Genomic DNA, 23,416 nt, shown 5'->3' with positions numbered 1-23,416 from the left:
GCGCTAAGAGCGTAGTAGTGGAAAAAGGAATATATTCAAATATAAACTACACAGAAGCATTCTGTGAAACTTCTTTCTGATCTGAGCATTCAGCTAACAGAGTTAAACCATACTTTTGATTGAGCAGTTTTGAAACACTCTGTCTGTAGAAAATGCAACTGGACATTCGTAGCGCTAAGTGGGTAATAGTGGAAAAAAGAATATGTTCAAATATAAACTACACAGAAGCATTGTATGAAACTTCCTTCTGTTCTGTGCATTCAACTAACAGAGTTGAACCTTACTTTTGATTGAGCCATTCTGAAACACTCTTTCTGTAGAAACTGCAATTGGACATTCTGAGCGCTAGGAGGCCTATATTGGGAAAAAGAATGTCTGCAAATAAAAACTACACAGAAGAATTGTGTGAAACTTCTTTCTGTTCTGTTTGTTCAACTAAAAGAGTTGAACTTTAGTTATGATTGAGCCGTTCTGAAACACTCTGTCTGTAGAAAATGCAACTGGACATTCGTAGCGCTAAGTGGGTAATAGTGGAAAAAAGAATATGTTCAAATATAAACTACACAGAAGCATTGTATGAAACTTCTTTCTGTTCTGTGCATTCAACTAACAGAGTTGAACCTTACTTTTGATTGAGCCGTTCTGAAACACTCTTTCTGTAGAAACTGCAATTGGACATTCTGAGCGCTAAGAGGCCTATATTGGGAAAAAGAATGTCTACAAATAAAAACTACACAGAAGAATTGTGTGAAACTTCTTTCTGTTCTGTTTGTTCAACTAAAAGAGTTGAACCTTAGTTTTGATTGAGCCGTTCTGAAACACTCTTTCTGTAGAAAATGCAAGTGGAGATTCGGAGCGCTAATAGGGTAATAGTGGAAAAAGGAATGTCTCCAAATATAAACTACACAGAATCATTCTGTGAAACTTCTTTCTGATCTGTGCATTCAGCTAACAGAGTTAAAACATACTTTTGATTGAGCAGATCTGAACTCTCTTTGTGTAGAAAATGCAACTGGACATTTGGAGCGCTAAGAGAGTAGTAGTGGAAAAAGGAATATATCCAAATATAAACTACACAGAAGCATTCTGTGAAACTTCTTTCTGATCTGAGCATTCAGCTAACAGAGTTAAACCATACTTTTGATTGAGCAGTTTTGAAACACTCTGTCTGTAGAAAATGCAACTGGACATTCGTAGCGCTAAGTGGGTAATTGTGGAAAAAAGAATATGTTCAAATATAAACTACACAGAAGCAGTGTATGAAACTTCTTTCTGTTCTGTGAATTCAACTAACAGAGTTGAACCTTACTTTTGATTGAGCCTTTCTGAAACACTCTTTCTGTAGAAACTGCAATTGGACATTCTGAGCGCTAAGAGGCCTATAATGGGAAAAATAATATCTTCAAATAAAACTACACAGAAGCATTGTGTGAAACTTATTTCTGATATTTTCATTAAGCTAACAGAGTTAAACCATACTTTTGATTGCGCAGTTCTGAACACTCTTTCTGTAGACAATGCAAGTGGACATTCGGAGCGCTAAGAGGGTAATAGTGGAAAAAGGAATATATTCAAATATAAACTACACAGTAGCATTCTGTGAAAATTCTTTCTGTTCTGTGCATTCAACTAACAGAGTTGAACCTTACTTTTGATTGAGCCGTTCTGAAACACTCTTTCTGTAGGAACTGCAATTGGACATGCTAAGCGCTAAGAGGCCTACATTGGGAAAAAGAATATCTTCAAATAAAAACTACACAGATGCATTCTGTAAAACTTATTTCTGATCTGTAAATTCAGTTAACAGAGATAAAACATATTTTTGATTGAGCAGTTATGAAACACTCTTTTTGTAGAAAATGCAAGTGGAGATTCGGAGCGCTAAGAGGGTAATAGTGGAAAAAGGAATGTCTTCAAATATAAACTACACAGAATCATTCGGTGAAACTTCTTTCTGATCTGTGCATTCAGCTAACAGAGTTAAACCATACTTTTGATTGAGCAGATCTGAACACTCTTTCTGTAGAAAATGCAACTGGACATTTCGAGCGCTAAGAGCGTAATAGTGGAAAAAGGAATATATTCAAATATAAACTACACAGAAGCATTCTGTGAAACTTCTTTCTGATCTGAGCATTCAGCTAACAGAGTTAAACCATACTTTTGATTGAGCAGTTTTGAAACACTCTGTCTGTAGAAAATGCAACTGGACATTCGTAGCGCTAAGTGGGTAATTGTGGAAAAAAGAATATGTTCAAATATAAACTACACAGAAGCAGTGTATGAAACTTCTTTCTGTTCTGTGAATTCAACTAACAGAGTTGAACCTTACTTTTGATTGAGCCTTTCTGAAACACTCTTTCTGTAGAAACTGCAATTGGATATTCTGAGCGCTAAGAGGCCTATATTGGGAAAAATAATATCTTCAAATAAAAACTACACAGAAGCATTGTGTGAAACTTATTTCTGATATGTTCATTAAGCTAACAGAGTTAAACCATACTTTTGATTGCGCAGTTCTGAACACTCTTTCTGTAGAAAATGCAAGTGGACATTCGGAGCGCTAAGAGGGTAATAGTGGAAAAAGGAATATATTCAAATATAAACTACACAGTAGCATTCTGTGAAAATTCTTTCTGTTCTGTGCATTCAACTAACAGAGTTGAACCTTACTTTTGATTGAGCCGTTCTGAAACACTCTTTCTGTAGAAACTGCAATTGGACATGCTAAGCGCTAAGAGGCCTACATTGGGAAAAAGAATATCTTCAAATAAAAACTACACAGATGCATTCTGTGAAACTCATTTCTGATCTGTAAATTCAGTTAACAGAGATAAAACATATTTTTGATTGAGCAGTTATGAAACACTCTTTTTGTAGAAAATGGAAGTGGAGATTCGGAGCGCTAAGAGGGTAATAGTGGAAAAAGGAATGTCTTCAAATATAAACTACACAGAATCATTCGGTGAAACTTCTTTCTGATCTGTGCATTCAGCTAACAGAGTTAAACCATACTTTTGATTGAGCAGATCTGAACACTCTTTCTGTAGAAAATGCAACTGGACATTTGGAGCGCTAAGAGCGTAGTAGTGGAAAAAGGTATATATTCAAATATAAACTACACAGAAGCATTCTGTGAAACTTCTTTCTGATCTGAGCATTCAGCTAACAGAGTTAAACCATACTTTTGATTGAGCAGTTTTGAAACACTCTGTCTGTAGAAAATGCAACTGGACATTCGTAGCGCTAAGTGGGTAATAGTGGAAAAAAGAATATGTTCAAATATAAACTACACAGAAGCATTGTATGAAACTTCTTTCTGTTCTGTGCATTCAACTAACAGAGTTGAACCTTACTTTTGATTGAGCCGTTCTGAAACACTCTTTCTGTAGAAACTGCAATTGGACATTCTGAGCGCTAAGAGGCCTATATTGGGAAAAAGAATGTCTACAAATAAAAACTACACAGAAGAATTGTGTGAAACTTCTTTCTGTTCTGTTTGTTCAACTAAAAGAGTTGAACCTTAGTTTTGATTGAGCCGTTCTGAAACACTCTTTCTGTAGAAAATGCAAGTGGAGATTCGGAGCGCTAAGAGGGTAATAGTGGAAAAAGGAATGTCTCCAAATATAAACTACACAGAATCATTCTGTGAAACTTCTTTCTGATCTGTGCATTCAGCTAACAGAGTTAAACCATACTTTTGATTGAGCAGATCTGAACTCTCTTTCTGTAGAAAATGCAACTGGACATTTGGAGCGCTAAGAGAGTAGTAGTGGAAAAAGGAATATATTCAAATATAAACTACACAGAAGCATTCTGTGAAACTTCTTTCTGATCTGAGCATTCAGCTAACAGAGTTAAACCATACTTTTGATTGAGCAGTTTTGAAACACTCTGTCTGTAGAAAATGCAACTGGACATTCGTAGCGCTAAGTGGGTAATAGTGGAAAAAAGAATATGTTCAAATATAAACTACACAGAAGCATTGTGTGAAACTTCTTTCTGTTCTGTGCATTCAACTAACAGAGTTGAACCTTACTTTTGATTGAGCCTTTCTGAAACACTCTTTCTGTAGAAACTGCAATTGGACATTCTGAGCGCTAAGAGGCCTATATTGGGAAAAATAATATCTTCAAATAAAAACTACACAGAAGCATTGTGTGAAACTTATTTCTGATATGTTCATTAAGCTAACAGAGTTAAACCATACTTTTGATTGCGCAGTTCTGAACACTATTGCTGTAGAAAATGCAAGTGGACTTTCGGAGCGCTAAGAGGGTAATAGTGGAAAAAGGAATATATTCAAATATAAACTTCACAGTAGCATTCTGTGAAAATTCTTTCTGTTCTGTGCATTCAACTAACAGAGTTGAACCTTACTTTTGTTTGAGCCGTTCTGAAACACTCTTTCTGTAGAAACTGCAATTGGACATGCTAAGCGCTAAGAGGCCTACATTTTGAAAAAGAATATCTTCAAATAAAAACTACATAGATGCATTCTGTGAAACTTATTTCTGATCTGTAAATTCAGTTAACAGAGATAAAACATATCTTTGATTGAGCAGTTATGAAACACTCTTTTTGTAGAAAATGCAAGTGGAGATTCCGAGCGCTAAGAGGTTAATAGTGGAAAAAGGAATGTCTTCAAATATAAACTACACAGAATCATTCGGTGAAATTTCTTTCTGATCTGTGCATTCAGCTAACAGAGTTAAACCATACTTTTGATTGAGCAGATCTGAACACTCTTTCTGTAGAAAATGCAACTGGACATTTGGGGCGCTAAGAGCGTAGTAGTGGAAAAAGGAATATATTCAAATATAAACTACACAGAAGCATTCTGTGAAACTTCTTTCTTATCTGAGCATTCAGCTAACAGAGTTAAACCATACTTTTGATTGAGCAGTTTTGAAACACTCTGTCTGTAGAAAATGCAACTGGACATTCGTAGCGCTAAGTGGGTAATAGTGGAAAAAAGAATATGCTCAAATATAAACTACACAGAAGCATTGTATGAAACTTCTTTCTGTTCTGTGCATTCAACTAACAGAGTTGAACCTTACTTTTGATTGAGCCGTTCTGAAACACTCTTTCTGTAGAAACTGCAATTGGACATTCTGAGCGCTAGGAGGCCTATATTGGGAAAAAGAATGTCTACAAATAAAAACTACACAGAAGAATTGTGTGAAACTTCTTTCTGTTCTGTTTGTTCAACTAAAAGAGTTGAACCTTAGTTTTGATTGAGCCGTTCTGAAACACTCTTTCTGTAGAAAATGCAAGTGGAGATTCGGAGCGCTAAGAGGGTAATAGTGGAAAAAGGAATGTCTCCAAATATAAACTACACAGAATCATTCTGTGAAACTTCTTTCTGATCTGTGCATTCAGCTAACAGAGTTAAACCATACTTTTGATTGAGCAGATCTGAACTCTCTTTCTGTAGAAAATGCAACTGGACATTTGGAGCGCTAAGAGAGTAGTAGTGGAAAAAGGAATATATTCAAATATAAACTACACAGAAGCATTCTGTGAAACTTCTTTCTGATCTGAGCATTCAGCTAACAGAGTTAAACCATACTTTTGATTGAGCAGTTTTGAAACACTCTGTCTGTAGAAAATGCAACTGGACATTCGTAGCTCTAAGTGGGTAATTGTGGAAAAAAGAATATGTTCAAATATAAACTACACAGAAGCAGTGTATGAAACTTCTTTCTGTTCTGTGCATTCAACTAACAGAGTTGAACCTTACTTTTGATTGAGCCTTTCTGAAACACTCTTTCTGTAGAAACTGCAATTGGACATTCTGAGCGCTAAGAGGCCTATATTGGGAAAAATAATATCTTCAAATAAAAACTACACAGATGCATTCTGTGAAACTTATTTCTGATCTGTAAATTCAGTTAACAGAGATAAAACATATTTTTGATTGAGCAGTTATGAAACACTCTTTTTGTAGAAAATGCAAGTGGAGATTCGGTGCGCTAAGAGGGTAATAGTGGAAAAAGGAATGTCTTCAAATATAAACTACACAGAATCATTCGGTGAAACTTCTTTCTGATCTGTGCATTCAGCTAACAGAGTTAAACCATACTTTTGATTGAGCAGATCTGAACACTCTTTCTGTAGAAAATGCAACTGGACATTTGGAGCGCTAAGAGCGTAGTAGTGGAAAAAGTAATATATTCAAATATAAACTACACAGAAGCATTCTGTGAAACTTTTTTCTGATCTGAGCATTCAGCTTACAGAGTTAAACCATACCTTTGATTGAGCAGTTTTGAAACACTCTGTCTGTAGAAAATGCAACTGGACATTCGTAGCGCTAAGTGGGTAATAGTGGAAAAAAGAATATGTTCAAATATAAACTACACAGAAGCATTGTATGAAACTTCTTTCTGTTCTGTGCATTCAACTAACAGAGTTGAACCTTACTTTTGATTGAGCCGTTCTGAAACACTCTTTCTGTAGAAACTGCAATTGGACATTCTGAGCGCTAAGAGGCCTATATTGGGAAAAGAATGTCTACAAATAAAAACTACACAGAAGAATTGTCTGAAACTTCTTTCTGTTCTGTTTGTTCAACTAAAAGAGTTGAACCTTAGTTTTGATTGAGCCGTTCTGAAACACTCTTTCTGTAGAAAATGCAAGTGGAGATTCGGAGCGCTAAGAGGGTAATAGTGGAAAAAGGAATGTCTCCAAATATAAACTACACAGAATCATTCTGTGAAACTTCTTTCTGATCTGTGCATTCAGCTAACAGAGTTAAACCATACTTTTGATTGAGCAGATCTGAACTCTCTTTCTGTAGAAAATGCAACTGGACATTTGGAGCGCTAAGAGAGTAGTAGTGGAAAAAGGAATATATTCAAATATAAACTACACAGAAGCATTCTGTGAAACTTCTTTCTGATCTGAGCATTCAGCTAACAGAGTTAAACCATACTTTTGATTGAGCAGTTTTGAAACACTCTGTCTGTAGAAAATGCAACTGGACATTCGTAGCGCTAAGTGGGTATTTGTGGAAAAAAGAATATGTTCAAATATAAACTACACAGAAGCAGTGTATGAAACTTCTTTCTGTTCTGTGCATTCAACTAACAGAGTTGAACCTTACTTTTGATTGAGCCTTTCTGAAACACTCTTTCTGTAGAAACTGCAATTGGACATTCTGAGCGCTAAGAGGCCTATATTGGGAAAAATAATATCTTCAAATAAAAACTACACAGAAGCATTGCGTGAAACTTATTTCTGATATGTTCATTAAGCTAACAGAGTTAAACCATACTTTTGATTGCGCAGTTCTGAACACTCTTTCTGTAGAAAATGCAAGTGGACATTCGGAGCGCTAAGAGGGTAATAGTGGAAAAAGGAATATATTCAAATATAAACTACACAGTAGCATTCTGTGAAAATTCTTTCTGTTCTGTGTATTCAACTAACAGAGTTGAACCTTACTTTTGATTGAGCCGTTCTGAAACACTCTTTCTGTAGAAACTGCAATTGGACATGCTAAGCGCTAAGAGGCCTACATTGGGAAAAAGAATATCTTCAAATAAAAACTACACAGATGCATTCTGTGAAACTTATTTCTGATCTGTAAATTCAGTTAACAGAGATAAAACATATTTTTGATTGAGCAGTTATGAAACACTCTTTTTGTAGAAAATGCAAGTGGAGATTCGGAGCGCTAAGAGGGTAATAGTGGAAAAAGGAATGTCTTCAAATATAAACTACACAGAATCATTCGGTGAACCTTCTTTCTGATCTGTGCATTCAGCTAACAGAGTTAAACCATACTTTTGATTGAGCAGATCTGAACACTCTTTCTGTAGAAAATGCAACTGGACATTTGGAGCGCTAAGAGCGTTGTAGTGGAAAAAGGAATATATTCAAATATAAACTACACAGAAGCATTCTGTGAAACTTCTTTCTGATCTGAGCATTCAGCTAACAGAGTTAAACCATACTTTTGATTGAGCAGTTTTGAAACACTCTGTCTGTAGAAAATGCAACTGGACATTCGTAGCGCTAAGTGGGTAATAGTGGAAAAAAGAATATGTTCAAATACAAACTACACAGAAGCATTGTATGAAACTTCTTTCTGTTCTGTGCATTCAACTAACAGAGTTGAACCTTACTTTTGATTGAGCCGTTCTGAAACACTCTTTCTGTAGAAACTGCAATTGGACATTCTGAGCGCTAAGAGGCCTATATTGGGAAAAAGAATGTCTACAAATAAAAACTACACAGAAGAATTGTGTGAAATTTATTTCTGTTCTGTTTGTTCAACTAAAAGAGTTGAACCTTAGTTTTAATTGAGCCGTTCTGAAACACTCTTTCTGTAGAAAATGCAATGGAGTTTCGGAGCGCTAAGAGGGTAATAGTGGAAAAAGGAATATATTCAATATAAACTACACAGTAGCATTCTGTGAAAATTCTTTCTGTTCTGTGCATTCAACTAACAGAGTTGAACCTTACTTTTGATTGAGCCGTTCTGAAACACTCTTTCTGTAGAAACTGCAATTGGACATGCTAAGCGCTAAGAGGCCTACATTGGGAAAAAGAATATCTTCAAATAAAAACTACACAGATGCATTCTGTGAAACTTATTTCTGATCTGTAAATTCAGTTAACAGAGAGAAAACATATTTTTGATTGAGCAGTTATGAAACAATCTTTTTGTAGAAAATGCAAGTGGAGATTCGGAGCGCTAAGATGGTAATAGTGGAAAAAGGAATGTCTTCAAATATAAACTACACAGAATCATTCGGTGAAACTTCTTTCTGATCTGTGCATTCAGCTAACAGAGTTAAACCATACTTTTGATTGAGCAGATCTGAACACTCTTTCTGTAGAAAATGCAACTGGACATTTGGAGCGCTAAGAGCGTAGTAGTGGAAAAAGGAATATATTCAAATATAAACTACACAGAAGCATTCTGTGAAACTTCTTTCTGATCTGAGCATTTAGCTAACAGAGTTAAACCATACTTTTGATTGAGCAGTTTTGAAACACTCTGTCTGTAGAAAATGCAACTGGACATTCGTAGCGCTAAGTGGGTAATAGTGGAAAAAAGAATATGTTCAAATATAAACTACACAGAAGCATTGTATGAAACTTCTTTCTGTTCTGTGCATTCAACTAACAGAGTTGAACCTTACTTTTGATTGAGCCTTTCTGAAACGCTCTTTCTGTAGAAACTGCAATTGGACATTCTGAGCGCTAAGAGGCCTATATTGGGTAAAATAATATCTTCAAATAAAAACTACACAGAAGCATTGTGTGAAACTTATTTCTGATATGTTCATTAAGCTAACAGAGTTAAACCATACTTTTGATTGCGCAGTTCTGAACACTCTTTCTGTAGAAAATGCAAGTGGACATTCGGAGCGCTAAGAGGGTAATAGTGGAAAAAGGAATATATTCAAATATAAACTACACAGTAGCATTCTGTGAAAATTCTTTCTGTTCTGTGCATTCAACTAACAGAGTTGAACCTTACTTTTGATTGAGCCGTTCTGAAACACTCTTTCTGTAGAAACTGCAATTGGACATGCTAAGCGCTAAGAGGCCTACATTGGGAAAAAGAATATCTTGAAATAAAAACTACACAGATGCATTCTGTGAAACTTATTTCTGATCTGTAAATTCAGCTAGCAGAGATAAAACATATTTTTGATTGAGCAGTTATGAAACACTCTTTTTGTAGAAAATGCAAGTGGAGATTCGGAGCGCTAAGAGGGTAATAGTGGAAAAAGGAATGTCTTCAAATATAAACTACACAGAATCATTCGGTGAAACTTCTTTCTGATCTGTGCATTCAGCTAACAGAGTTAAACCATACTTTTGATTGAGCAGATCTGAACACTCTTTCTGTAGAAAATGCAACTGGACATTTGGAGCGCTAAGAGCGTAGTATTGGAAAAAGGAATATATTCAAATATAAACTACACAGAAGCATTCTGTGAAACTTCTTTCTGATCTGAGCATTCAGCTAACAGAGTTAAACCATACATTTGATTGAGCAGTTTTGAAACACTCTGTCTGTAGAAAATGCAACTGGACATTCGTAGCGCTAAGTGGGTAATAGTGGAAAAAAGAATATGTTCAAATATAAACTACACAGCAGCATTGTATGAAACTTCTTTCTGTTCTGTGCATTCAACTAACAGAGTTGAACCTTACTTTTGATTGAGCCGTTCTGAAACACTCTTTCTGTAGAAACTGCAATTGGACATTCTGAGCGCTAAGAGGCCTATATTGGGAAAAGAATGTCTACAAATAAAAACTACACAGAAGAATTGTGTGAAACTTCTTTCTGTTCTGTTTGTTGAACTAAAATTGTTTAACCTTAGTATTGATTGAGCCGTTCTGAAACACTCTTTCTGTAGAAAATGCAATGGAGATTCGGATTGCTAAGAGGGTAATAGTGGAAAAAGGAATGTCTCCAAATATAAACTACACAGAATCATTCTGTGAAACTTCTTTCTGATCTGTGCATTCAGCTAACAGAGTTAAACCATACTTTTGATTGAGCAGATCTGAACTCTCTTTCTGTAGAAAATGCAACTGGACATTTGGAGCGCTAAGAGAGTAGTAGTGGAAAAAGGAATATATTCAAATATAAACTACACAGAAGCATTCTGTGAAACTTCTTTCTGATCTGAGCATTCAGCTAACAGAGTTAAACCATACTTTTGATTGAGCAGTTTTGAAACACTCTGTCTGTAGAAAATGCAACTGGACATTCGTAGCGCTAAGTGGGTAATAGTGGAAAAAAGAATATGTTCAAATATAAACTACACAGAAGCATTGTATGAAACTCCTTTCTGTTCTGTGCATTCAACTAACAGAGTTGAACGTTACTTTTGATTGAGCCTTTCTGAAACACTCTTTCTGTAGAAACTGCAATTGGACATTCTGAGCGCTAAGAGGCCTATATTGGGAAAAATAATATCTTCAAATATAAACTACACAGAAGCATTGTGTGAAACATATTTCTGATATTTTCATTAAGCTAACAGAGTTAAACCATACTTTTGATTGCGCAGTTCTGAACACTCTTTCTGTAGAAAATGCAAGTGGACATTCGGAGCGCTAAGAGGGTAATAGTGGAAAAAGGAATATATTCAAATATAAACTACACAGTAGCATTCTGTGAAAATTCTTTCTGTTCTGTGCATTCAACTAACAGAGTTGAACCTTACTTTTGATTGAGCCGTTCTGAAACACTCTTTCTGTAGAAACTGCAATTGGACATGCTAAGCGCTAAGAGGCCTACATTGGGAAAAAGAATATTTTCAAATAAAAACTACACAGATGCATTCTGTGAAACTTATTTCTGATCTGTAAATTCAGTTAACAGAGATAAAACCTATTTTTGATTGAGCAGTTATGAAACACTCTTTTTGTAGAAAATGCAAGTGGAGATTCGGAGCGCTAAGAGGGTAATAGTGGAAAAAGGAATGTCTTCAAATATAAACTACACAGAATCATTCGGTGAAACTTCTTTCTGATCTGTGCATTCAGCTAACAGAGTTAAACCATACTTTTGATTGAGCAGATCTGAACACTCTTTCTGTAGAAAATGCAACTAGACATTTGGAGCGCTAAGAGCGTAGTAGTGGAAAAAGGAATATATTCAAATATAAACTACACAGAAGCATTCTGTGAAACTTTTTTCTGATCTGAGCATTCAGCTAACAGAGTTAAACCATACTTTTGATTGAGCAGTTTTGAAACACTCTGTCTGTAGAAAATGCAACTGGACATTCGTAGCGCTAAGTGGGTAATAGTGGAAAAAAGAATATGTTCAAATATAAACTACACAGAAGCATTGTATGAAACTTCTTTCTGTTCTGTGCATTCAACTAACAGAGTTGAACCTTACTTTTGATTGAGCCGTTCTGAAACACTCTTTCTGTAGAAACTGCAATTGGACATTCTGAGCGCTAAGAGGCCTATATTGGGAAAAAGAATGTCTACAAATAAAAACTACACAGAAGAATTGTGTGAAACTTCTTTCTGTTCTGTTTGTTCAACTAAAAGAGTTGAACCTTAGTTTTGATTGAGCCGTTCTGAAACACTCTTTCTGTAGAAAATGCAAGTGGAGATTCGGAGCGCTAAGAGGGTAATAGTGGAAAAAGGAATGTCTCCAAATATAAACTACACAGAATCATTCGGTGAAACTTCTTTCTGATCTGTGCATTCAGCTAACAGAGTTAAACCATACTTTTGATTGAGCAGATCTGAACTCTCTTTCTGTAGAAAATGCAACTGGACATTTGGAGCGCTAAGAGAGTAGTAGTGGAAAAAGGAATATAATCAAATATAAACTACACAGAAGCATTCTGTGAAACTTCTTTCTGATCTGAGCATTCAGCTAACAGAGTTAAACCATACTTTTGATTGAGCAGTTTTGAAACACTCTGTCTGTATAAAATGCAACCGGACATTCGAAGCGGTAAGTGGGTAATAGTGGAAAAAAGAATATGTTCAAATATAAGCTACACAGAAGCATTGTATGAAACTTCTTTCTGTTCTGTGCATTCAACTAACAGGGTTGAACCTTACTTTTGATTGAGCCTTTCTGAAACACTCTTTCTGTAGAAACTGCAATTGGACATTCTGAGCGCTAAGAGGCCTATATTGGGAAAAATAATATCTTCAAATAAAAACTACACAGAAGCATTGTGTGAAACTTATTTCTGATATGTTCATTAAGCTAACAGAGTTAAACCATACTTTTGATTGCGCAGTTCTGAACACTCTTTCTGTAGAAAATGCAAGTGGACATTCGGAGCGCTAAGAAGGTAATAGTGGAAAAAGGAATATATTCAAATATAAACTACACAGTAGCATTCTGTGAAAATTCTTTCTGTTCTGTGCATTCAACTAACAGATTTGAACCTTACTTTTGATTGAGCCGTTCTGAAACACTCTTTCTGTAGAAACTGCAATTGGACATGCTAAGCGCTAAGAGGCCTACATTGGTAAAAAGAATATCTTCAAATAAAAACTACACAGATGCATTCTGTGAAACTTATTTCTGATCTGTAAATTCAGTTAACAGAGATAAAACATATTTTTGATTGAGCAGTTATGAAACACTCTTTTTGTAGAAAATGCAAGTGGAGATTCGGAGCGCTAAGAGGGTAATAGTGGAAAAAGGAATGTCTTCAAATATAAACTACACAGAATCATTCGGTGAAACTTCTTTCTGATCTGTGCATTCAGCTAACAGAGTTAAAACATACTTTTCATTGAGCAGAACTGAACACTCTTTCTGTAGAAAATGCAACTGGACCTTTGGAGCGCTAAGAGCGTAGTAGTGGAAAAAGCAATATATTCAAATATAAACTACACAGAAGCATTCTGTGAAACTTCTTTCTGATCTGAGCATTCAGCTAACAGAGTTAAACCATACTGTTGATTGAGCAGTTTTGAAACACTCTGTCTGTAGAAAATGCAACTGGACATTCGTAGCGCTAAGTGGGTAATAGTGGAAAAAAGAATATGTTCAAATATAAACTACACAGAAGCATTGTATGAAACTTCTTTCTGTTCTGTGCATTCAACTAACAGAGTTGAACCTTACTTTTGATTGAGCCGTTCTGAAACACTCTTTCTGTAGAAACTGCAATTGGACATTCTGAGCGCTAGGAGGACTATATTGGGAAAAAGAATGTCTACAAATAAAAACTACACAGAAGAATTGTGTGAAACTTCTTTCTGTTCTGTTTGTTCAATTAAATGAGTTGAACCTTAGTTTTGATTGAGCCGTTCTGAAACACTCTTTCTGTAGAAAATGCAAGTGGAGATTCGGAGCGCTAAGAGGGTAATAGTGGAAAAAGGAATGTCTCCAAATATAAACTACACAGAATCATTCTGTGAAACTTCTTTCTGTTCTGTGCATTCAGCTAACAGAGTTAAACCATACTTTTGATTGAGCAGATCTGAACTCTCTTTCTGTAGAAAATGCAACTGGACATTTGGAGCGCTAAGAGAGTAGTAGTGGAAAAAGGAATATATCCAAATATAAACTACACAGAAGCATTCTGTGAAACTTCTTTCTGATCTGAGCATTCAGCTAACAGAGTTAAACCATACTTTTGATTGAGCAGTTTTGAAACACTCTGTCTGTAGAAAATGCAACTGGACATTCGTAGCGCTAAGTGGGTAATTGTGGAAAAAAGAATATGTTCAAATATAAACTACACAGAAGCAGTTTATGAAACTTCTTTCTGTTCTGTGAATTCAACTAACAGAGTTGAACCTTACTTTTGATTGAGCCTTTCTGAAACACTCTTTCTGTAGAAAGTGCAATTGGACATTCTGAGCGCTAAGAGGCCTATAATGGGAAAAATAATATCTTCAAATAAAACTACACAGAAGCATTGTGTGAAACTTATTTCTGATATTTTCATTAAGCTAACAGAGTTAAACCATACTTTTGATTGCGCAGTTCTGAACACTCTTTCTGTAGAAAATGCAAGTGGACATTCGGAGCGCTAAGAAGGTAATAGTGGAAAAAGGAATATATTCAAATATAAACTACACAGTAGCATTCTGTGAAAATTCTTACTGTTCTGTGCATTCAACTAACAGAGTTGAACCTTACTTTTGATTGAGCCGTTCTGAAACACTCTTTCTGTAGAAACTGAAAATGGACATGCTAAGCGCTAAGAGGCCTACATTGGGAAAAAGAATATCTTCAAATAAAAACTACACAGATGCATTCTGTGAAACTTATTTCTGATCTGTAAATTCAGTTAACAGAGATAAAACATATTTTTGATTGAGCAGTTATGAAACACTCTTTTTGTAGAAAATGCAAGTGGAGATTCGGAGCGCTAAGAGGGTCATAGTGGAAAAAGGAATGTCTTCAAATATAAACTACACAGAATCATTCGGTGAAACTTCTTTCTGATCTGTGCATTCAGCTAACAGAGTTAAAACATACTTTTGATTGAGCAGATCTGAACACTCTTTCTGTAGAAAATGCAACTGGACATTTGGAGCGCTAAGAGCGTAGTAGTGGAAAAAGGAATATATTCAAATATAAACTACACAGAAGCATTCTGTGAAACTTCTTTCTGATCTGAGCATTCAGCTAACAGAGTTAAACCATACTTTTGATTGAGCAGTTTTGAAACACTCTGTCTGTAGAAAATGCAACTGGACATTCGTAGCGCTATGTGGGTAATAGTGGAAAAAAGAATATGTTCAAACATAAACTACACAGAAGCATTGTATGAAACTTATTTCTGTTCTGTGCATTCAACTAACAGAGTTGAACCTTTCTTTTGATTGAGCCGTTCTGAAACACTCTTTCTGTAGAAACTGCAATTGGACATTCTGAGTGCTAGGAGGCCTATATTGGGAAAAAGAATGTCTACAAATAAAAACTACACAGAAGAATTGTGTGAGACTTCTTTCTGTTCTGTTTGTTCAACTAAAAGAGTTGAACCTTAGTTTTGATTGAGCCGTTCTGAAACACTCTTTCTGTAGAAAATGCAAGTGGAGATTCGGAGCGCTAAGAGGGTAATAGTGGAAAAAGGAATGTCTCCAAATATAAACTACACAGAATCATTCTGTGAAACTTCTTTCTGTTCTGTGCATTCAGCTAACAGAGTTAAACCATACTTTTGATTGAGCAGATCTGAACTCTCTTTCTGTAGATAATGCAACTGGACATTTGGAGCGCTAAGAGAGTAGTAGTGGAAAAAGGAATATATCCAAATATAAACTACACAGAAGCATTCTGTGAAACTTCTTTCTGATCTGAGCATTCAGCTAACAGAGTTAAACCATACTTTTGATTGACCAGTTTTGAAACACTCTGTCTGTAGAAAATGCAACTGGACATTCGCAGCGCTAAGTGGGTAATTGTGGAAAAAAGAATATGTTCAAACATAAACTACACAGAAGCATTGTATGAAACTTCTTTCTGTTCTGTGAATTCAACTAACAGAGTTGAACCTTACTTTTGATTGAGCCTTTCTGAAACACTCTTTCTGTAGAAACTGCAATTGGACATTCTGAGCGCTAAGAGGCCTATATTGGGAAAAATAATATCTTCAATAAAAACTACACAGAAGCATTGTGTGAAACTTATTTCTGATATGTTCATTAAGCTAACAGAGTTAAACCATACTTTTGATTGCGCAGTTCTGAACACTCTTTCTGTAGAAAATGCAAGTGGACATTCGGAGCGCTAAGAGGGTAATAGTGGAAAAAGGAATATATTCAAATATAAACTACACAGTAGCATTCTGTGAAAATTCTTTCTGTTCTGTGCATTCAACTAACAGAGTTGAACCTTACTTTTGATTGAGCCGTTCTGAAACACTCTTTCTGTAGAAACTGCAATTGGACATGCTGAGCGCTAAGAGGCCTACATTGGGAAAAAGAATATCTTCAAATAAAAACTACACAGATGCATTCTGTGAAACTTATTTCTGATCTGTAAATTCAGTTAACAGAGATAAAACATATTTTTGATTGAGCAGTTATGAAACACTCTTTTTGTAGAAAATGGAAGTGGAGATTCGGAGCGCTAAGGGGGTAATAGTGGAAAAAGGAATGTCTTCAAATATAAACTACACAGAATCATTCGGTGAAACTTCTTTCTGATCTGTGCATTCAGCTAACAGAGTTAAACCATACTTTTGATTGAGCAGATCTGAACACTCTTTCTGTAGAAAATGCAACTGGACATTTGGAGCGCTAAGAGCGTAGTAGTGGAAAAAGGAATATATTCAAATATAAACTACACAGAAGCATTCTGTGAAACTTCTTTCTGATCTGAGCATTCAGCTAACAGAGTTAAACCATACTTTTGATTGAGCAGTTTTGAAACACTCTGTCTGTAGAAAATGCAACTGGACATTCGTAGCGCTAAGTGGGTAATAGTGGAAAAAAGAATATGTTCAAATATAAACTACACAGAAGCATTGTATGAAACTTCTTTCTGTTCTGTGCATTCAACTAACAGAGTTGAACCTTACATTTGATTGAGCCGTTCTGAAACACTCTTTCTGTAGAAACTGCAATTGGACATTCTGAGCGCTAAGAGGCCTATATTGGGAAAAAGAATGTCTACAAATAAAAACTACACAGAAGAATTGTGTGAAACTTCTTTCTGTTCTGTTTGTTCAACTAAAAGAGTTGAACCTTAGTTTTGATTGAGCCGTTCTGAAACACTCTTTCTGTAGAAAATGCAAGTGGAGATTCGGAGCGCTAAGAGGGTAATAGTGGAAAAAGGAATGTCTCCGAATATAAACTACACAGAATCATTCTGTGAAATTTCTTTCTGATCTGTGCATTCAGCTAACAGAGTTAAACCATACTTTTGATTGAGCAGATCTGAACTCTCTTTCTGTAGAAAATGCAACTGGACATTTGGAGCGCTAAGAGAGTAGTAGTGGAAAAAGGAATATATTCAAATATAAACTACACAGAAGCATTCTGTGAAACTTCTTTCTGATCTGAGCATTCAGCTAACAGAGTTAAACCATACTTTTGATTGAGCAGTTTTGAAACACTCTGTCTGTAGAAAATGTAACTGGACATTCGTAGCGCTAAGTGGGTAATAGTGGAAAAAAGAATATGTTCAAATATAAACTACACAGAAGCATTGTATGAAACTTCTTTCTGTTCTGTGCATTCAACTAACAGAGTTGAACCTTACTTTTGATTGAGCCTTTCTGAAACACTCTTTCTGTAGAAACTGCAATTGGACATTCTGAGCGCTAAGAGGCCTATATTGGGAAAAATAATATCTTCAAATAAAAACTACACAGAAGCATTGTGTGAAACTTATTTCTGCTATGTTCATTAAGCTAACAGAGTTAAACCATACTTTTGATTGAGCAGATCTGAACACTCTTTCTGTAGAAAATGCAACTGGACATTTGGAGCGCTAAGAGCGTAGTAGTGGAAAAAGGAATATATTCAAATATAAACTACACAGAACCATTCTGTGAAACTTGTTCTGATCTGAGCATTCAGCTAACAGAGTTAAACCATACTTTTGATTGAGCAGTTTTGAAACACTCTGTCTGTAGAAAATGCAACTGGACATTCGTAGCGCTAAGTGGGTAATAGTGGAAAAAAGAATATGTTCAAATATGAACTACACAGAAGCATTCTATGAAACTTCTTTCTGTTCTGTGCATTCAACTAACAGAGTTGAACCTTACTTTTGATTGAGCCGTTCTGAAACACTCTTTCTGTAGAAACTGCAATTGGACATTCTGAGCGCTAAGAGGCCTATATTGGGAAAAAGAATGTCTACAAATAAAAACTACACAGAACAATTGTGTGAAACTTCTTTCTGTTCTGTTTGTTCAAATAAAAGAGTTGAACCTTAGTTTTGATTGAGCCGTTCTGACACACTCTTTCTGTAGAAAATGCAAGTGGAGATTCGGAGCGCTAAGAGGGTAATAGTGGAAAAAGGAATGGCTCCAAATATAAACTACACAGAATCATTCTGTGAAACTTCTTTCTGATCTGTGCATTCAGCTAACAGAGTTAAACCATACTTTTGATTGAGCAGATCTGAACACTCTTTCTGTAGAAAATGCAACTGGACATTTGGAGCGCTAAGAGAGTAGTAGTGGAAAAAGGAATATATTCAAATATAAACTACACAGAAGCATTCTGTGAAACTTCTTTCTGATCTGAGCATTCAGCTAACAGAGTTAAACCATACTTTTGATTGAGCAGTTTTGAAACACTCTGTCTGTAGAAAATGCAACTGGACATTCGTAGCGCCAAGTGGGTAATAGTGGAAAAAAGAATATGTTCAAATATAAACTACACAGAAGCATTGTATGAAACTTCTTTCTGTTCTGTGCATTCAACTAACAGAGTTGAACCTTACATTTGATTGAGCCGTTCTGAAACACTCTTTCTGTAGAAACTGCAATTGGACATTCTGAGCGCTAAGAGGCCTATATTGGGAAAAAGAATGTCTACAAATAAAAACTACACAGAAGAATTGTGTGAAACTTCTTTCTGTTCTGTTTGTTCAACTAAAAGAGTTGAACCTTAGTTTTGATTGAGCCGTTCTGAAACACTCTTTCTGTAGAAAATGCAAGTGGAGATTCGGAGCGCTAAGAGGGTAATAGTGGAAAAAGGAATGTCTCCGAATATAAACTACACAGAATCATTCTGTGAAATTTCTTTCTGATCTGTGCATTCAGCTAACAGAGTTAAACCATACTTTTGATTGAGCAGATCTGAACTCTCTTTCTGTAGAAAATGCAACTGGACATTTGGAGTGCTAAGAGAGTAGTAGTGGAAAAAGGAATATATTCAAATATAAACTACACAGAAGCATTCTGTGAAACTTCTTTCTGATCTGAGCATTCAGCTAACAGAGTTAAACCATACTTTTGATTGAGCAGTTTTGAAACACTCTGTCTGTAGAAAATGCAACTGGACATTCGTAGCGCTAAGTGGGTAATAGTGGAAAAAAGAATATGTTCAAATATAAACTACACAGAAGCATTGTATGAAACTTCTTTCTGTTCTGTGCATTCAACTAACAGAGTTGAACCTTACTTTTGATTGAGCCTTTCTGAAACACTCTTTCTGTAGAAACTGCAATTGGACATTCTGAGCGCTAAGAGGCCTATATTGGGAAAAATAATATCTTCAAATAAAAACTACACAGAAGCATTGTGTGAAACTTATTTCTGATATGTTCATTAAGCTAACAGAGTTAAACCATACTTTTGATTGCGCAGTTCTGAACACTCTTTCTGTAGAAAATGCAAGTGGACATTCGGAGCGCTAAGAGGGTAATAGTGGAAAAAGGAATATATTCAAATATAAACTACACAGTAGCATTCTGTGAAAATTCTTTCTGTTCTGTGCATTCAACTAACAGAGTTGAACCTTACTTTTGATTGAGCCGTTCTGAAACACTCTTTCTGTAGAAACTGCAATTGGACATGCTGAGCGCTAAGAGGCCTACATTGGGAAAAAGAATATCTTCAAATAAAAACTACACAGATGCATTCTGTGAAACTTATTTCTGATCTGTAAATTCAGTTAACAGAGATAAAACATATTTTTGATTGAGCAGTTATGAAACACTCTTTTTGTAGAAAATGCAAGTGGAGATTCGGAGCACTAAGAGGGTAATAGTGGAAAAAGGAATGTCTTCAAATATAAACTACACAGAATCATTCGGTGAAACATCTTTGTGATCTGTGCATTCAGCTAACAGAGTTAAACCATACTTTTGATTGAGCAGATCTGAACACTCTTTCTGTAGAAAATGCAACTGGACATTTGGAGCGCTAAGAGCGTAGTAGTGGAAAAAGGAATATATTCAAATATAAACTACACAGAAGCATTCTGTGAAACTTCTTTCTGATCTGAGCATTCAGCTAACAGAGTTAAACCATACTTTTGATTGAGCAGTTTTGAAACACTCTGTCTGTAGAAAATGCAACTGGACATTCGTAGCGCTAAGTGGGTAATAGTGGAAAAAAGAATATGTTCAAATATAAACTACACAGAAGCATTGTATGAAACATCTTTCTGTTCTGTGCATTCAACTAACAGAGTTGAACCTTACTTTTGATTGAGCCGTTCTGAAACACTCTTTCTGTAGAAACTGCAATTGGACATTCTGAGCGCTAAGAGGCCTATATTGGGAAAAAGAATGTCTACAAATAAAAACTACACAGAAGAATTGTGTGAAACTTCTTTCTGTTCTGTTTGTTCAACTAAAAGAGTTGAACCTTAGTTTTGATTGAGCCGTTCTGAAACACTCTTTCTGTAGAAAATGCAAGTGGAGATGCGGAGCGCTAAGAGGGTAATAGTGGAAAAAGGAATGTCTCCGAATATAAACTACACAGAATCATTCTGTGAAACTTCTTTCTGTTCTGTGCATTCAGCTAACAGAGTTAAACCATACTTTTGATTGAGCAGATCTGAACTCTCTTTCTGTAGAAAATGCAACTGGACATTTGGAGCGCTAAGAGAGTAGTAGTGGAAAAAGGAATATATTCAAATATAAACTACACAGAAGCATTCTGTGAAACTTCTTTCTGATCTGAGCATTCAGCTAACAGAGTTAAACCATACTTTTCATTGAGCAGTTTTGAAACACTCTGTCTGTAGAAAATGCAACTGGACATTCGTAGCGCTAAGTGGGTAATAGTGGAAAAAAGAATATGTTCAAATATAAACTACACAGAAGCATTGTATGAAACTTCTTTCTGTTCTGTGCATTCAACTAACAGAGTTGAACCTTACTTTTGATTGAGCCTTTCTGAAACACTCTTTCTGTAGAAACTGCAATTGGACATTCTGAGCGCTAAGAGGCCTATATTTGGAAAAATAATATCTTCAAATAAAAACTACACAGAAGCATTGTGTGAAACTTATTTCTGATATGTTCATTAAGCTAACAGAGTTAAACCATACTTTTGATTGCGCAGTTCTGAACACTCTTTCTGTAGAAAATGCAAGTGGACATTCGGAGCGCTAAGAGGGTAATAGTGGAAAAAGGAATATATTCAAATATAAACTACACAGTAGCATTCTGTGAAAATTCTTTCTGTTCTGTGCATTCAACTAACAGAGTTGAACCTTACTTTTGATTGAGCCGTTCTGAAACACTCTTTCTGTAGAAACTGCAATTGGACATTCTGAGCGCTAGGAGGCCTATATTGGGAAAAAGAATGTCTACAAATAAAAACTACACAGAAGAATTGTGTGAAACTGCTTTCTGTTCTGTTTGTTCAACTAAAAGAGTTGAACCTTAGTTTTGATTGAGCCGTTCTGAAACACTCTTTCTGTAGAAAATGCAAGTGGAGATTCGGAGCGCTAAGAGGGTAATAGTGGAAAAAGGAATGTCTCCAAATATAAACTACACAGAATCATTCTGTGAAACTTCTTTCTGATCTGTGCATTCAGCTAACAGAGTTAAATCATACTTTTGATTGAGCAGATCTGAACTCTCTTTCTGTAGAAAATGCAACTGGACATTTGGAGCGCTAAGAGAGTAGTAGTGGAAAAATGAATATATTCAAATATAAACTACACAGAAGCATTCTGTGAAACTTCTTTCTGATCTGAGCATTCAGCTAACAGAGTTAAAACATACTTTTGATTGAGCAGTTTTGAAACACTCTGTCTGTAGAAAATGCAACTGGACATTCGTAGCGCTAAGTGGGTAATAGTGGAAAAAAGAATATGTTCAAATATAAACTACACAGAAGCATTGTATGAAACTTCTTTCTGTTCTGTGCATTCAACTAACAGAGTTGAACCTTACTTTTGATTGAGCCTTTCTGAAACACTCTTTCTGTAGAAACTGCAATTGGACATTCTGAGCGCTAAGAGGCCTATATTTGGAAAAATAATATCTTCAAATAAAAACTACACAGAAGCATTGTGTGAAACTTATTTCTGATATGTTCATTAAGCTAACAGAGTTAAACCATACTTTTGATTGCGCAGTTCTGAACACTCTTTCTGTAGAAAATGCAAGTGGACATTCGGAGCGCTAAGAGGGTAATACTGGAAAAAGGAATATATTCAAATATAAACTACACAGTAGCATTCTGTGAAAATTCTTTCTGTTCTGTGCATTCAACTAACAGAGTTGAACCTTACTTTTGATTGAGCCGTTCTGAAACACTCTTTCTGTAGAAACTGCAATTGGACATTCTGAGCGCTAGGAGGCCTATATTGGGAAAAAGAATGTCTACAAATAAAAACTACACAGAAGAATTGTGTGAAACTTCTTTCTGTTCTGTTTGTTCAACTAAAAGAGTTGAACCTTAGTTTTGATTGAGCCGTTCTGAAACTCTCTTTCTGTAGAAAATGCAAGTGGAGATTCGGAGCGCTAAGAGGGTAATAGTGGAAAAAGGAATGTCTCCAAATGTAAACTACACAGAATCATTCTGTGAAACTTCTTTCTGATCTGTGCATTCAGCTAACAGAGTTAAACCATACTTTTGATTGAGCAGATCTGAACTCTCTTTGTGTAGAAAATGCAACTGGACATTTGGAGCGCTAAGAGAGTAGTAGTGGAAAAAGGAATATATTCAAATATAAACTACACAGAAGCATTCTGTGAAACTTCTTTCTGATCTGAGCATTCAGCTAACAGAGTTAAACCATACTTTTGATTGAGCAGTTTTGAAACACTCTGTCTGTAGAAAATGCAACTGGACATTCGTAGCGCTAAGTGGGTAATAGTGGAAAAAAGAATATGTTCAAATATGAACTACACAGAAGCATTGTATGAAACATCTTTCTGTTCTGTGCATTCAACTAACAGAGTTGAACCTTACTTTTGATTGAGCCGTTCTGAAACACTCTTTCTGTAGAAACTGCAATTGGACATTCTGAGCGCTAAGAGGCCTATATTGGGAAAAAAAATATCTTC

This window comes from Symphalangus syndactylus, chromosome 2 (genome assembly GCF_028878055.3).
Source record: "Symphalangus syndactylus isolate Jambi chromosome 2, NHGRI_mSymSyn1-v2.1_pri, whole genome shotgun sequence".
Classification (NCBI taxonomy): domain Eukaryota; kingdom Metazoa; phylum Chordata; class Mammalia; order Primates; family Hylobatidae; genus Symphalangus; species Symphalangus syndactylus.
This window is presented reverse-complemented; position numbering follows the sequence as displayed.